Here is a 13,042-nt window from a genome sequence, read left to right on the forward strand (position 1 = left end):
GTATTTTACCTGTCATAGACTCTGGAGACACTTCACTATTTGGTACGCCCTTATTGTCTCCAGAGGCTCCAGGTTGTTGTTCCTCCTCCTGAGGGGTGGTCTGATCTTTTGGTCCTTGGTCGGACGTCTTGGACTTCCCCTTTTGCTCATCTTCCCGAAATCTGTGAGGGCAAGAAAAATAAAAGTGACCTGGAGTCTGGCAAAAACTGCATTTCTTTTCCTTAGGGCATTCTTTTGTCTCATGTTCTTCACTAGCACAATTTCTACATGATACATGACAGTTTTCTTTTGAATGACCATAGCGCCCACAATTTCTGCAATATACTGGCATCCCAGAAAAGAAGAAATCCCCATTTGTTTGCCCTATTTTGAAACGGGCAGGGGGGAGCCGTATACCACCTGGTGTATTTGGATCTCTTGTACACTTCACAAGGAATTTCCACTTAGATGTCCATATGTTATATTCGTTTAATATCTTCCCAATACATTTAACACTTTTAAAATAAATTGCTAGAAATGACATTACTTCTGGAGCAGAAACAAAGGGCGAAAATATTTTTACAATAACCAGTCTTACCTCATCCAGGACGTGCTCAACAATTTGTATCCCTTTCAAAACAGGACTATTTTCAACTTTTTTTAACTTTTCTAGTACATCTCTAAAAATACCTTCTCCGGTGAATGTGATGTCATAGTCACCTCTTCTGGGATAATCCTGGATGGAGAGAATTTCATTCCTTTGTACGCCAAGAAGGTTCCTGAGCACGTCCTGGACTACATACCCTAATTTCCTCATATCCGAGCCACCCGCCGTGAAGTGAACTCGGATAGAGTTTTTTAGCCTCGCATAAAGAGGCACGAGGTTAGGGTCAACCTCCATGGAAAAACGCAACAAGGTTGCAAATTGCAGCCGCTTGCAATCTGCGCTCCCAGTGTTCTTGCAGCGAAAAACACCTGGAAGCTGGGGGATCGCAACTCGTTACCCTGGGACTAAGCCCTCTCCCTAATAGCAGCAAGCAGGTTAAGTCCACCAAAGTGGACGATCCTGCCAGGCCAAGGAGAGGGGTACCCGAGTGCCCTTCAACCACAATCTCCTGCAATAAAGCACTTGATCGTAGCCAAAAGGCCGAGAAGCGATAACCAGAATTGGTTTCCGACTACGGTGCCACCCAAGGATTCTGAAAAGTCCATTTGTGGAGATGGCCACCTGGACTCCCGTTAAGAAGACATGCTGTCAACCTCTAGATCCCTCACATGCCTGCACTTTTCGGCTTGCTGCTGCTGCAATCCACGCGTTTTAGATCTGCATAACTCCACCTCTTTTAGCACAGTACCCTCAACCCCCGGCTGTTCCCACCCGCCTCAACACCGTTGGAAGGGAGGAGAACCAATTAAGGCGGGGGGGGGGGTGGAACGAGCAGCTGTCTACCCTTAGCAGGAGGGTTGCTGATTAATTACCTCTCCTGCTGCTGCTGCTGCTGGCTGTCCAGCAGCAGACTGAAGGTGGCTGCTGCTGTGCGCAGGTATATAAAGGCTCAGAGCCTATTATGACACGCGCAGCCAGCGTTCCATTGCCACATTCCGTCTACTGCAGGCGGGATACCTGGATGGCTGAATGTCACTGAGAAGCTCACAGAGACCGCCATAAGCAACAGTTTAAAAGAATGCCACAGACTAATCAACCAAACTTTTTGGGTTGGTTTCTCTTTTATAGTCTGCAGGCATTAAATGAAAGAAGTCAGTGTTCCAGCAGAGGGAGACAACGTTTCAGAAAAGGCATTGTAGCAAACCAAAAAAGAAATTTTAAGCGCAGCAGAGTAACCAGCTCACATACCTGTTAGCTCAGGTGAGTTTAAAAGGCTGCTGTTGATAACAAGGGCATTTGCTAAATAGATGGTGTGTGTGCAACAATATACTGAAAGGTCAATTATATTGTGCAGCTTATCTCACCACCTGTAGTTATTTAGGTGAAAGCTCCAAAATGCTTGCCTAATATGTCTGTTTATCCAAAAGGAAGTATAGAGGGAGAGCTAGATAGATAGCATTGCATTACATTACATTACATGGCAATGCAATGCACAGTTGCTGAAGTTGAACCAAAATGAGCTTGTCATCTGGCTTCTGCAACTTTTAACATGAAAAATCCAATGAGGAGAAGAAAAGCAAAGCCAAAGAGTCCATCCCAAAATCCGACAAACAAGCAAAATGAACAAAAAGCATTGAATTCAATTCTTTCTGATTTTAGAAACTGCATTAAAGAAGGGGTGCACCGGTCCTGGAGATACTGCAATACCAGGTCAATGCGTGGAGTGGACAGAGCAAGCTCTTTTTCCATCTCCCTGTTCTAAAAATCCATTTAATATATGGTCCCCAGATAGGGGACGTATCAGATATTAAACTGATAAGAACAGATACTACACTTGATCTTAGCCAAAAGGCCGAGAAGCGATAACCAGAATTGGTTTCCGACTACGGTGCCACCCAAGGATTCTGAAAAGTCCATTTGTGGAGATGGCCACCTGGACTCCCGTTAAGAAGACATGCTGTCAACCTCTAGATCCCTCACATGCCTGCACTTTTCGGCTTGCTGCTGCTGCAATCCACGCGTTTTAGATCTGCATAACTCCACCTCTTTTAGCACAGTACCCTCAACCCCCGGCTGTTCCCACCCGCCTCAACACCGTTGGAAGGGAGGAGAACCAATTAAGGCGGGGGGGGGGGGTGGAACGAGCAGCTGTCTACCCTTAGCAGGAGGGTTGCTGATTAATTACCTCTCCTGCTGCTGCTGCTGCTGGCTGTCCAGCAGCAGACTGAAGGTGGCTGCTGCTGTGCGCAGGTATATAAAGGCTCAGAGCCTATTATGACATGCGCAGCCAGCGTTCCATTGCCACATTCCGTCTACTGCAGGCGGGATACCTGGATGGCTGAATGTCACTGAGAAGCTCACAGAGACCGCCATAAGCAACAGTTTAAAAGAATGCCACAGACTAATCAACCAAACTTTTTGGGTTGGTTTCTCTTTTATAGTCTGCAGGCATTAAATGAAAGAAGTCAGTGTTCCAGCAGAGGGAGACAACGTTTCAGAAAAGGCATTGTAGCAAACCAAAAAAGAAATTTTAAGCGCAGCAGAGTAACCAGCTCACATACCTGTTAGCTCAGGTGAGTTTAAAAGGCTGCTGTTGATAACAAGGGCATTTGCTAAATAGATGGTGTGTGTGCAACAATATACTGAAAGGTCAATTATATTGTGCAGCTTATCTCACCACCTGTAGTTATTTAGGTGAAAGCTCCAAAATGCTTGCCTAATATGTCTGTTTATCCAAAAGGAAGTATAGAGGGAGAGCTAGATAGATAGCATTGCATTACATTACATTACATGGCAATGCAATGCACAGTTGCTGAAGTTGAACCAAAATGAGCTTGTCATCTGGCTTCTGCAACTTTTAACATGAAAAATCCAATGAGGAGAAGAAAAGCAAAGCCAAAGAGTCCATCCCAAAATCCGACAAACAAGCAAAATGAACAAAAAGCATTGAATTCAATTCTTTCTGATTTTAGAAACTGCATTTAAGAAGGGGTGCACCGGTCCTGGAGATACTGCAATACCAGGTCAATGCGTGGAGTGGACAGAGCAAGCTCTTTTTCCATCTCCCTGTTCTAAAAATCCATTTAATATATGGTCCCCAGATAGGGGACGTATCAGATATTAAACTGATAAGAACAGATACTACACTTGATCTTAGCCAAAAGGCCGAGAAGCGATAACCAGAATTGGTTTCCGACTACGGTGCCACCCAAGGATTCTGAAAAGTCCATTTGTGGAGATGGCCACCTGGACTCCCGTTAAGAAGACATGCTGTCAACCTCTAGATCCCTCACATGCCTGCACTTTTCGGCTTGCTGCTGCTGCAATCCACGCGTTTTAGATCTGCATAACTCCACCTCTTTTAGCACAGTACCCTCAACCCCCGGCTGTTCCCACCCGCCTCAACACCGTTGGAAGGGAGGAGAACCAATTAAGGCGGGGGGGGGGTGGAACGAGCAGCTGTCTACCCTTAGCAGGAGGGTTGCTGATTAATTACCTCTCCTGCTGCTGCTGCTGCTGGCTGTCCAGCAGCAGACTGAAGGTGGCTGCTGCTGTGCGCAGGTATATAAAGGCTCAGAGCCTATTATGACACGCGCAGCCAGCGTTCCATTGCCACATTCCGTCTACTGCAGGCGGGATACCTGGATGGCTGAATGTCACTGAGAAGCTCACAGAGACCGCCATAAGCAACAGTTTAAAAGAATGCCACAGACTAATCAACCAAACTTTTTGGGTTGGTTTCTCTTTTATAGTCTGCAGGCATTAAATGAAAGAAGTCAGTGTTCCAGCAGAGGGAGACAACGTTTCAGAAAAGGCATTGTAGCAAACCAAAAAAGAAATTTTAAGCGCAGCAGAGTAACCAGCTCACATACCTGTTAGCTCAGGTGAGTTTAAAAGGCTGCTGTTGATAACAAGGGCATTTGCTAAATAGATGGTGTGTGTGCAACAATATACTGAAAGGTCAATTATATTGTGCAGCTTATCTCACCACCTGTAGTTATTTAGGTGAAAGCTCCAAAATGCTTGCCTAATATGTCTGTTTATCCAAAAGGAAGTATAGAGGGAGAGCTAGATAGATAGCATTGCATTACATTACATTACATGGCAATGCAATGCACAGTTGCTGAAGTTGAACCAAAATGAGCTTGTCATCTGGCTTCTGCAACTTTTAACATGAAAAATCCAATGAGGAGAAGAAAAGCAAAGCCAAAGAGTCCATCCCAAAATCCGACAAACAGGCAAAATGAACAAAAAGCATTGAATTCAATTCTTTCTGATTTTAGAAACTGCATTAAAGAAGGGGTGCACCGGTCCTGGAGATACTGCAATACCAGGTCAATGCGTGGAGTGGACAGAGCAAGCTCTTTTTCCATCTCCCTGTTCTAAAAATCCATTTAATATATGGTCCCCAGATAGGGGTCGTATCAGATATTAAACTGATAAGAACAGATACTACACTTGATCTTAGCCAAAAGGCCGAGAAGCGATAACCAGAATTGGTTTCCGACTACGGTGCCACCCAAGGATTCTGAAAAGTCCATTTGTGGAGTTGGCCACCTGGACTCCCGCTAAGAAGACATGCTGTCAACCTCTAGATCCCTCACATGCCTGCACTTTTCGGCTTGCTGCTGCTGCAATCCACGCGTTTTAGATCTGCATAACTCCACCTCTTTTAGCACAGTACCCTCAACCCCCGGCTGTTCCCACCCGCCTCAACACCGTTGGAAGGGAGGAGAACCAATTAAGGCGGGGGGGGGGTGGAACGAGCAGCTGTCTACCCTTAGCAGGAGGGTTGCTGATTAATTACCTCTCCTGCTGCTGCTGCTGCTGGCTGTCCAGCAGCAGACTGAAGGTGGCTGCTGCTGTGCGCAGGTATATAAAGGCTCAGAGCCTATTATGACACGCGCAGCCAGCGTTCCATTGCCACATTCCGTCTACTGCAGGCGGGATACCTGGATGGCTGAATGTCACTGAGAAGCTCACAGAGACCGCCATAAGCAACAGTTTAAAAGAATGCCACAGACTAATCAACCAAACTTTTTGGGTTGGTTTCTCTTTTATAGTCTGCAGGCATTAAATGAAAGAAGTCAGTGTTCCAGCAGAGGGAGACAACGTTTCAGAAAAGGCATTGTAGCAAACCAAAAAAGAAATTTTAAGCGCAGCAGAGTAACCAGCTCACATACCTGTTAGCTCAGGTGAGTTTAAAAGGCTGCTGTTGATAACAAGGGCATTTGCTAAATAGATGGTGTGTGTGCAACAATATACTGAAAGGTCAATTATATTGTGCAGCTTATCTCACCACCTGTAGTTATTTAGGTGAAAGCTCCAAAATGCTTGCCTAATATGTCTGTTTATCCAAAAGGAAGTATAGAGGGAGAGCTAGATAGATAGCATTGCATTACATTACATTACATGGCAATGCAATGCACAGTTGCTGAAGTTGAACCAAAATGAGCTTGTCATCTGGCTTCTGCAACTTTTAACATGAAAAATCCAATGAGGAGAAGAAAAGCAAAGCCAAAGAGTCCATCCCAAAATCCGACAAACAAGCAAAATGAACAAAAAGCATTGAATTCAATTCTTTCTGATTTTAGAAACTGCATTAAAGAAGGGGTGCACCGGTCCTGGAGATACTGCAATACCAGGTCAATGCGTGGAGTGGACAGAGCAAGCTCTTTTTCCATCTCCCTGTTCTAAAAATCCATTTAATATATGGTCCCCAGATAGGGGACGTATCAGATATTAAACTGATAAGAACAGATACTACACTTGATCTTAGCCAAAAGGCCGAGAAGCGATAACCAGAATTGGTTTCCGACTACGGTGCCACCCAAGGATTCTGAAAAGTCCATTTGTGGAGATGGCCACCTGGACTCCCGTTAAGAAGACATGCTGTCAACCTCTAGATCCCTCACATGCCTGCACTTTTCGGCTTGCTGCTGCTGCAATCCACGCGTTTTAGATCTGCATAACTCCACCTCTTTTAGCACAGTACCCTCAACCGCCGGCTGTTCCCACCCGCCTCAACACCGTTGGAAGGGAGGAGAACCAATTAAGGCGGGGGGGGGGGTGGAACGAGCAGCTGTCTACCCTTAGCAGGAGGGTTGCTGATTAATTACCTCTCCTGCTGCTGCTGCTGCTGGCTGTCCAGCAGCAGACTGAAGGTGGCTGCTGCTGTGCGCAGGTATATAAAGGCTCAGAGCCTATTATGACACGCGCAGCCAGCGTTCCATTGCCACATTCCGTCTACTGCAGGCGGGATACCTGGATGGCTGAATGTCACTGAGAAGCTCACTGAGACCGCCATAAGCAACAGTTTAAAAGAATGCCACAGACTAATCAACCAAACTTTTTGGGTTGGTTTCTCTTTTATAGTCTGCAGGCATTAAATGAAAGAAGTCAGTGTTCCAGCAGAGGGAGACAACGTTTCAGAAAAGGCATTGTAGCAAACCAAAAAAGAAATTTTAAGCGCAGCAGAGTAACCAGCTCACATACCTGTTAGCTCAGGTGAGTTTAAAAGGCTGCTGTTGATAACAAGGGCATTTGCTAAATAGATGGTGTGTGTGCAACAATATACTGAAAGGTCAATTATATTGTGCAGCTTATCTCACCACCTGTAGTTATTTAGGTGAAAGCTCCAAAATGCTTGTGTGACACCCCAGGGGTCTGGTTGCCACAGTAACGTAATGTTATGTCTGAGAGCAGGTGGGAGGTCCTTTGGTCAGGGATCCTGTGCATGCCACACCTCCTGCCCAGTCTTGGGAGGGGAAGAACTTCCCCTATAAAAACCTGGGGCTGAGGCAGGGTGAGTGAGTAGAAGAAGAGAAGAAGTAGAGACAGCATAGGAAGAAACAGCAGTTACAAGGAGTCAGGGGCTGGCAGCTGCAGAGTTCGCCCTGACTAAGAAGACTTTTTACCGGACCCGGAGTCCGAGGCTGTGGGGACTAATTCCTACCCAGCAGCAGAATCCGTCAGGCAGGGGATTTCAGGTCCTCTGGCCCAGAAGCCCGAAGGCACGGTCACACGCGTGGGACCAGCACCGCCATCGTGGAGCGGAAGCCATTAGAAGGCCCCGAGTCACCGGCCATACGGGTGAGCACCACACGGTACACTCAGGGACGTGGGCTACTTACATCAGCTCCTAGCAAGGTAGCCAGAAGAGTACAGTCAGTTTGGGAGGCCTACAACTACGCCTGGCCAGGGGAGATCCCATCTGCTCAAGGACTGACCAGGCCCCATCCGCTAGCAAGTACTCCGGGAGGGTCTTTTGTTGTTACCAGTAAAGACCCTGAACTACACCGTACCGTCTCTGAGTGGTTCCTGCTACCCCCATCATCCACGTCGGCTGCCCTGAGGCCATACCCCTCCCGTTGGGGGTTATACTATCACGCTGCACAATCCCACCATCGGCCTCAGAGGTCTGCCCTGCAGCAGCAGCCCCCTGGCTGCACTCAACGGGTGGCATAGTCATCAACCATTTACCGCTAACAGACTGCCGTCCAGTTTGACTCCCTGGGCACGGACCGGGTCACCGCCACGAGACTACAACCCTCAACAGATCCGGCTCCGGGTAAGCTCTCGCAGCGCGACACAGGCCCAGGGGCGCGTCAATTTTGGCGTAGTCGGCAGGATTTCGTGCCCGCAACCACCGGGTACTGCGTGCCTGAAAAAGAGACTTTTCAAACTTACCAGTGGTGAAGATTCCCGCCATCCGGCGCCATCTTCAGCCTTCTTCCCGCCATCGGTGAAGTTTCCCGCCATCCGGCGCCATCTTCGGCCTTCTTCCCGCCATCCGTGGAGTTTTCCCGCCGTTGGACGCCATCTTGAGGACGCCGCGCGGGAAGAAGAGGGGCGTGGACTCCGAAAGCGCGCGAGAACTGAAGCCCCGCCTCACGTCCGGACGTTGCGTAAGGTCCTGGAAGGAGCCCAGCAGACGCCGACGTCACAGGAGCGCGACGGAAGGTCCTCAACCCTGACGATCCACTGCGGAGCCGCGGCCTACGGAAGAGGATCATCGCAAGGTAGGCCACGGTCCACTAGGGGGGAGGAAGATGTCGGATACGGAGGAGAGCTTCACTGCCTCAACCCCCGCCAGCGCTACCGCTGCTGCAGTTATGCCCTTCACCATGCCCTATATCCCGGGAGCAGCTTGGCTACCCCAGTACTCAGGGGAGTCACATACCCTGCATGACTTTAGAGAAAAGCTGGATAGCCTCTTCCAGGTGTACCCCCTCACAGAAGAGCAAAAAGTGAGCATCCTGGTGGCCCAACTAACCGGGGCAGCCAAAAGGGAAGTAAAATCCTGGCCACCTGGGAGGAAGACTGTCGCAGGGATACTAACCCGGCTGAAGGACACCTTTGATACCCGCACATCAGCTGAGATTAAGCTTAGATTCTACGGGTGCAAGCAGCGAGCGCATGAGAGTATAAGGGACTATGCACTAAACCTACAAGAGGCCCTGAGGGCCATAAAGCAGACCGACCCTGATGGGGTGGGAAACGAGGACAGGCTGTTGACTGAACAATTTATAGAGGGTTTATATTGCAATGCCCACCAAACCCAGTTGCGGGCAATGGCCTTACAGGATACCCGTCTGGACTTTGCACAGTTCAAGGATAGAGCTATCCGGGTGCTCCGAGAACCAGCACCGGGTGGCGTTGTGACCCACAGGCGCCCAGCTATCACTTACCACCAGGAGGCGGCGCCCTTGTCGGCAGGGCCTGTGGGAGCTGATGCGCAGGCTTTGGACAATGACCCGGCTCCAGACCTACACCATCAGGTCCAAGAGCTAGTTAAGAGCGTTGCTGCGCTAACCCGAACTGTGCAGTCTTTACAGGTTTCCACCCCAGGGAAGATCCAGCTGGCATCCGGACCGGAGGACATCCCGTGGCGTCGACCAAGGAGGACCCCACCGGCCAGAGCAAGACCCAGTGACCGATACAGTGAGGACGGACGACCCATCTGCCGCCGCTGCAATCAACCCGGACATATGGCAAGGTACTGTTCTTTAAACGGGCACAACCTGGGGTAGAGGGCCAACCCCCAGGAAAAAGATCACCAGGCCCATCGAACTGGCGCGACAGATATGTGGGAGGACGTCCAGTCTTGCCTGTGGTACTGGATGGCATTCCCATGAGTGCCCTACTGGATACCGGGTCACAGGTCACCACCATCCCGTACGTGCTCTTCAAGCAGTACTGGAATGACTCGGATATTACCCGCTACCCTGACGACGACTTGAGTATCATCGCCAGCAATGGCCAGCCCGTGCCACAGATCGGATTTAAAGAGGTGACCCTCAAAATCGGTAGAGTCGAACTGGCCGCACAGGGACTGATCATTGTAGATATTGATAAACATGAGAGTCACCCAAAAATAACTCTAGGAACTAACGTAATTGAAAATTGTCTTGCAGAGGTGATTTTCCTTTTACAGCAGGTTGCCAAGAACGCCAGCTCCGGCGAGCAGCGGGTGCTCCAGAAAGAGATCCGGGCACTGATGCAACGGCAACAAGTAGAACTCTCCGGCGGTGAGATTGGTAGCGTAAGAATGTGTGACCCTTTTCCTATTGCCATGCCCCCAAAAAGTGAAATGATGATTTGGTGCCGGGCAGCTATTGGTCTGAGAGGTAGAGATTACCAGGCAATGGTAGAACCAGTTTACTCAGACAGTAGGCCCACCATTTTGACAGCACGGGGGGTGGTCAATGTACGCCATGGGAGGGTGCCCGTTCGCAAAATAAATATCGGGGAGAGGGAAGTATACCTGCCCCGGTATGCCACGTTAGCCAAATTATATATCACTAATCAAAATTCTATACAATCTGTGGAACCCTTGCCTCCATCTCACCCGGAGGAAGGTAACGGCTCTAAGAAAGACATGGAGGACTGGTGTCAGCAACTACATCTGGGTACTGACTCCACTCCCTCACATCAGAAACAAGGAGTCTATCGGGTGGTTCAAGAGTATGAGAGAGTGTTTAGTAAACACCCGTTAGACTTCGGGCGAGTCAAGGGGGTAGAACACCGCATCCCCACGGGAGATCATCCTCCCATAAAAGAGAGGTATCGACCCGTACCCCCTGCACATTACCAACACGCCAAGGGGATGCTTAGAGACATGAAGGAGGCTGGGGTAATCCGGGATAGTTGTAGCCCCTGGGCAGCCCCATTAGTTTTAGTCAAAAAGAAAGACAACACCATGAGGATGTGTGTAGATTACCGGAAAATCAACCGTATCACACACAAGGATGCGTACCCCTTACCAAGGATAGAGGAGTCATTGGCTGCTTTAAGATCTGCTAACTTCTTCTCTACCTTGGATCTCACTAGCGGGTACTGGCAGGTTCCTGTAGCAGAGGCGGACCGGGAGAAGACCGCATTCACCACCCCGATGGGACTTAGCGAGTTCACCTGCATGCCGTTCGGACTCTGCAACGCACCAGGAACCTTCCAACGCCTAATGGAGTGTTGTCTGGGCCACAGAAACTTCGAGACGGTCCTGTTGTACCTGGACGATGTCATCGTATATTCCAAGACGTATGAGGACCACCTGAAACACCTGGCGGAAGTGTTCGAGGCTCTGGCGAGTTACGGCCTAAAGGTGAAACCCTCCAAGTGTCACCTCCTGAAACCAAAGGTGCAGTACCTGGGACACGTGGTGAGCGCTGACGGAGTGGCTCCCGACCCTGATAAAATCACCGCAATTAAGGAATGGCCAAGCCCCTCCAGCGTAAAAGAAGTGCGGCAGTTCCTCGGGTTGGTAGGCTACTACCGAAGGTTTATTCCCGGTTTCACCAAAAAGGCAGCACCTATGCAGGACCTCCTGATAGGCCAGTCCCGGAAGGCCAAGAACCAGAAGCCGCCCTTCAAATGGGAAGAGCTGGAAGAAGAGTCCTTCCGCCAGCTGAAGATGGCCCTCACGGGGGACGAAATCCTGGCGTACCCGGATTATAGCCAGCCCTTTATCCTCTACACCGACGCCAGTAACATCGGGCTAGGAGCCGTACTGTCCCAGATCCAGCAGGGGAAGGAACGAGTAATCGCCTACGCCAGCCGAAAACTGCGACCCACCGAAAGGAACCCCGAGAATTACAGCTCATTTAAGTTAGAGTTCCTGGCCGTAGTATGGGCAATCACTGAGCGCTTTAAGCATTACCTCGCTTCTTCCCGGTTCACCGTGTACACGGATAACAACCCGCTGACACACCTGGACACGGCAAGACTCGGTGCCCTGGAGCAGAGGTGGATGGCCCGTCTGTCCAACTACGAGTTCACAATTAAATACCGGGCAGGACGCTCCAATACCAACGCGGACGCCCTGTCCAGGATGCCCAACCTGCCGGACGGAGGAGAAGATCCGGAGGGACTGGAAGAAGTTGAACTCCCTGCGTTCCACCGTCATGGGACTATCCAGTATTCCCACCGGGTAAGGGGTAAGCAGGCTGCTACGTTGAACCCCTTACCCCACTACAACTGGGCGGAAACGCAAGACAGCGACCCTGCCGTCCGACTGGTGAAGGAGATGCTGACTCGGCCGGAGGCTCGCCTTGAACCAGACGCTCCGGAGGAAGCCAAACAACTATGGGCGGAGAAGAGTCGACTATTCCTTTACAAGGGGAAGTTGTGCCGCAGAATGGTCAACTCCCGGACGCATGAACTACTCTGGCAAGTAGTGGTGCCCCGAAGAGACGCAGCCATGGTGATGGAGGCATACCACGACGGAGCTGCACAATTCGGGTGGAAAAAGCTGGAGTTCCTGCTGCGCGAGCGGTTCCACTGGGTAGGCATGAGGGGAACCATCGAGAAGTGGTGCAGAGACTGTGGCCCGTGCAATCTGAGAAGGAAGGACCGGGCCAGCCAGAAGACTCCCCTGCAGTCCATCGTCACCCGGCAACCGTTGGAACTGGTAGCCTTGGATCATGTAAAACTGACCCCAAGCAGAAGTGGCTACGTCTACGCGTTAACCATCGTGGATCATTACTCCCGGTTCTTGGTTGTCGTCCCCGTCAAGGACTTAACGGCTCAAACAGCAGCTAGAGCCTTCCAGCAGCACTTCTGCCGTCCACACGGGTACCCGGACCAAGTGCTGACGGACCAGGGACCTGCCTTTGAAGCGGAGGTCTTCCAGGAATTCTGCAATCTGTATGGCTTCCGAAAGATAAGGACGACACCCTACTATCCGCAAACTAATGGACTTTGTGAAAAAATGAACCAGGTGGTAATGGATCTTCTAAAAACATTGCCCCTGGAAGAACGCAGTCTGTGGCCTGAGAAGTTGCCCGATCTGGTGGACCTATACAACCACATCCCGGTAGGTTCCACCAATTGTACCCCGGCTTACCTAATGAGGGCAAGACCTGGTAAGTTACCTGTTGACCTGGAAATGGGAGTCCTGACACCCGAGGACACTTCACCAGAAACAGACTGGGACACAGAGAGGCAGCAGCAGTACCG

The 13,042-nt window shown here is 50.0% G+C and overlaps 4 non-coding genes across 4 annotated transcripts; all 4 read right to left on the reverse strand.

Moving 5' to 3' along the window:
- Window positions 1–2,259: 2,259 nt before the first annotated feature.
- LOC141208765 (U2 spliceosomal RNA) lies at window positions 2,260–2,450 on the reverse strand. Its single transcript, XR_012278979.1, has one exon. It is a non-coding gene; the product is annotated as a U2 spliceosomal RNA (small nuclear RNA).
- Window positions 2,451–3,572: 1,122 nt separating this feature from the next.
- LOC141208766 (U2 spliceosomal RNA) lies at window positions 3,573–3,763 on the reverse strand. The gene has a single exon (XR_012278980.1). It is a non-coding gene; the product is annotated as a U2 spliceosomal RNA (small nuclear RNA).
- Window positions 3,764–4,883: 1,120 nt separating this feature from the next.
- Window positions 4,884–5,074, reverse strand: LOC141210280 (U2 spliceosomal RNA). Its single transcript, XR_012280453.1, has one exon. It is a non-coding gene; the product is annotated as a U2 spliceosomal RNA (small nuclear RNA).
- Window positions 5,075–6,194: 1,120 nt separating this feature from the next.
- On the reverse strand, window positions 6,195–6,385 carry LOC141208767 (U2 spliceosomal RNA). Its single transcript, XR_012278981.1, has one exon. It is a non-coding gene; the product is annotated as a U2 spliceosomal RNA (small nuclear RNA).
- Window positions 6,386–13,042: the final 6,657 nt, after the last annotated feature.

The sequence above is a fragment of the Phyllobates terribilis genome, unplaced genomic scaffold (genome assembly GCF_046119375.1).
Source record: "Phyllobates terribilis strain yellow unplaced genomic scaffold, ASM4611937v1 Scaffold_169__1_contigs__length_4117513, whole genome shotgun sequence".
NCBI classification, from domain to species: Eukaryota; Metazoa; Chordata; class Amphibia; order Anura; family Dendrobatidae; genus Phyllobates; species Phyllobates terribilis.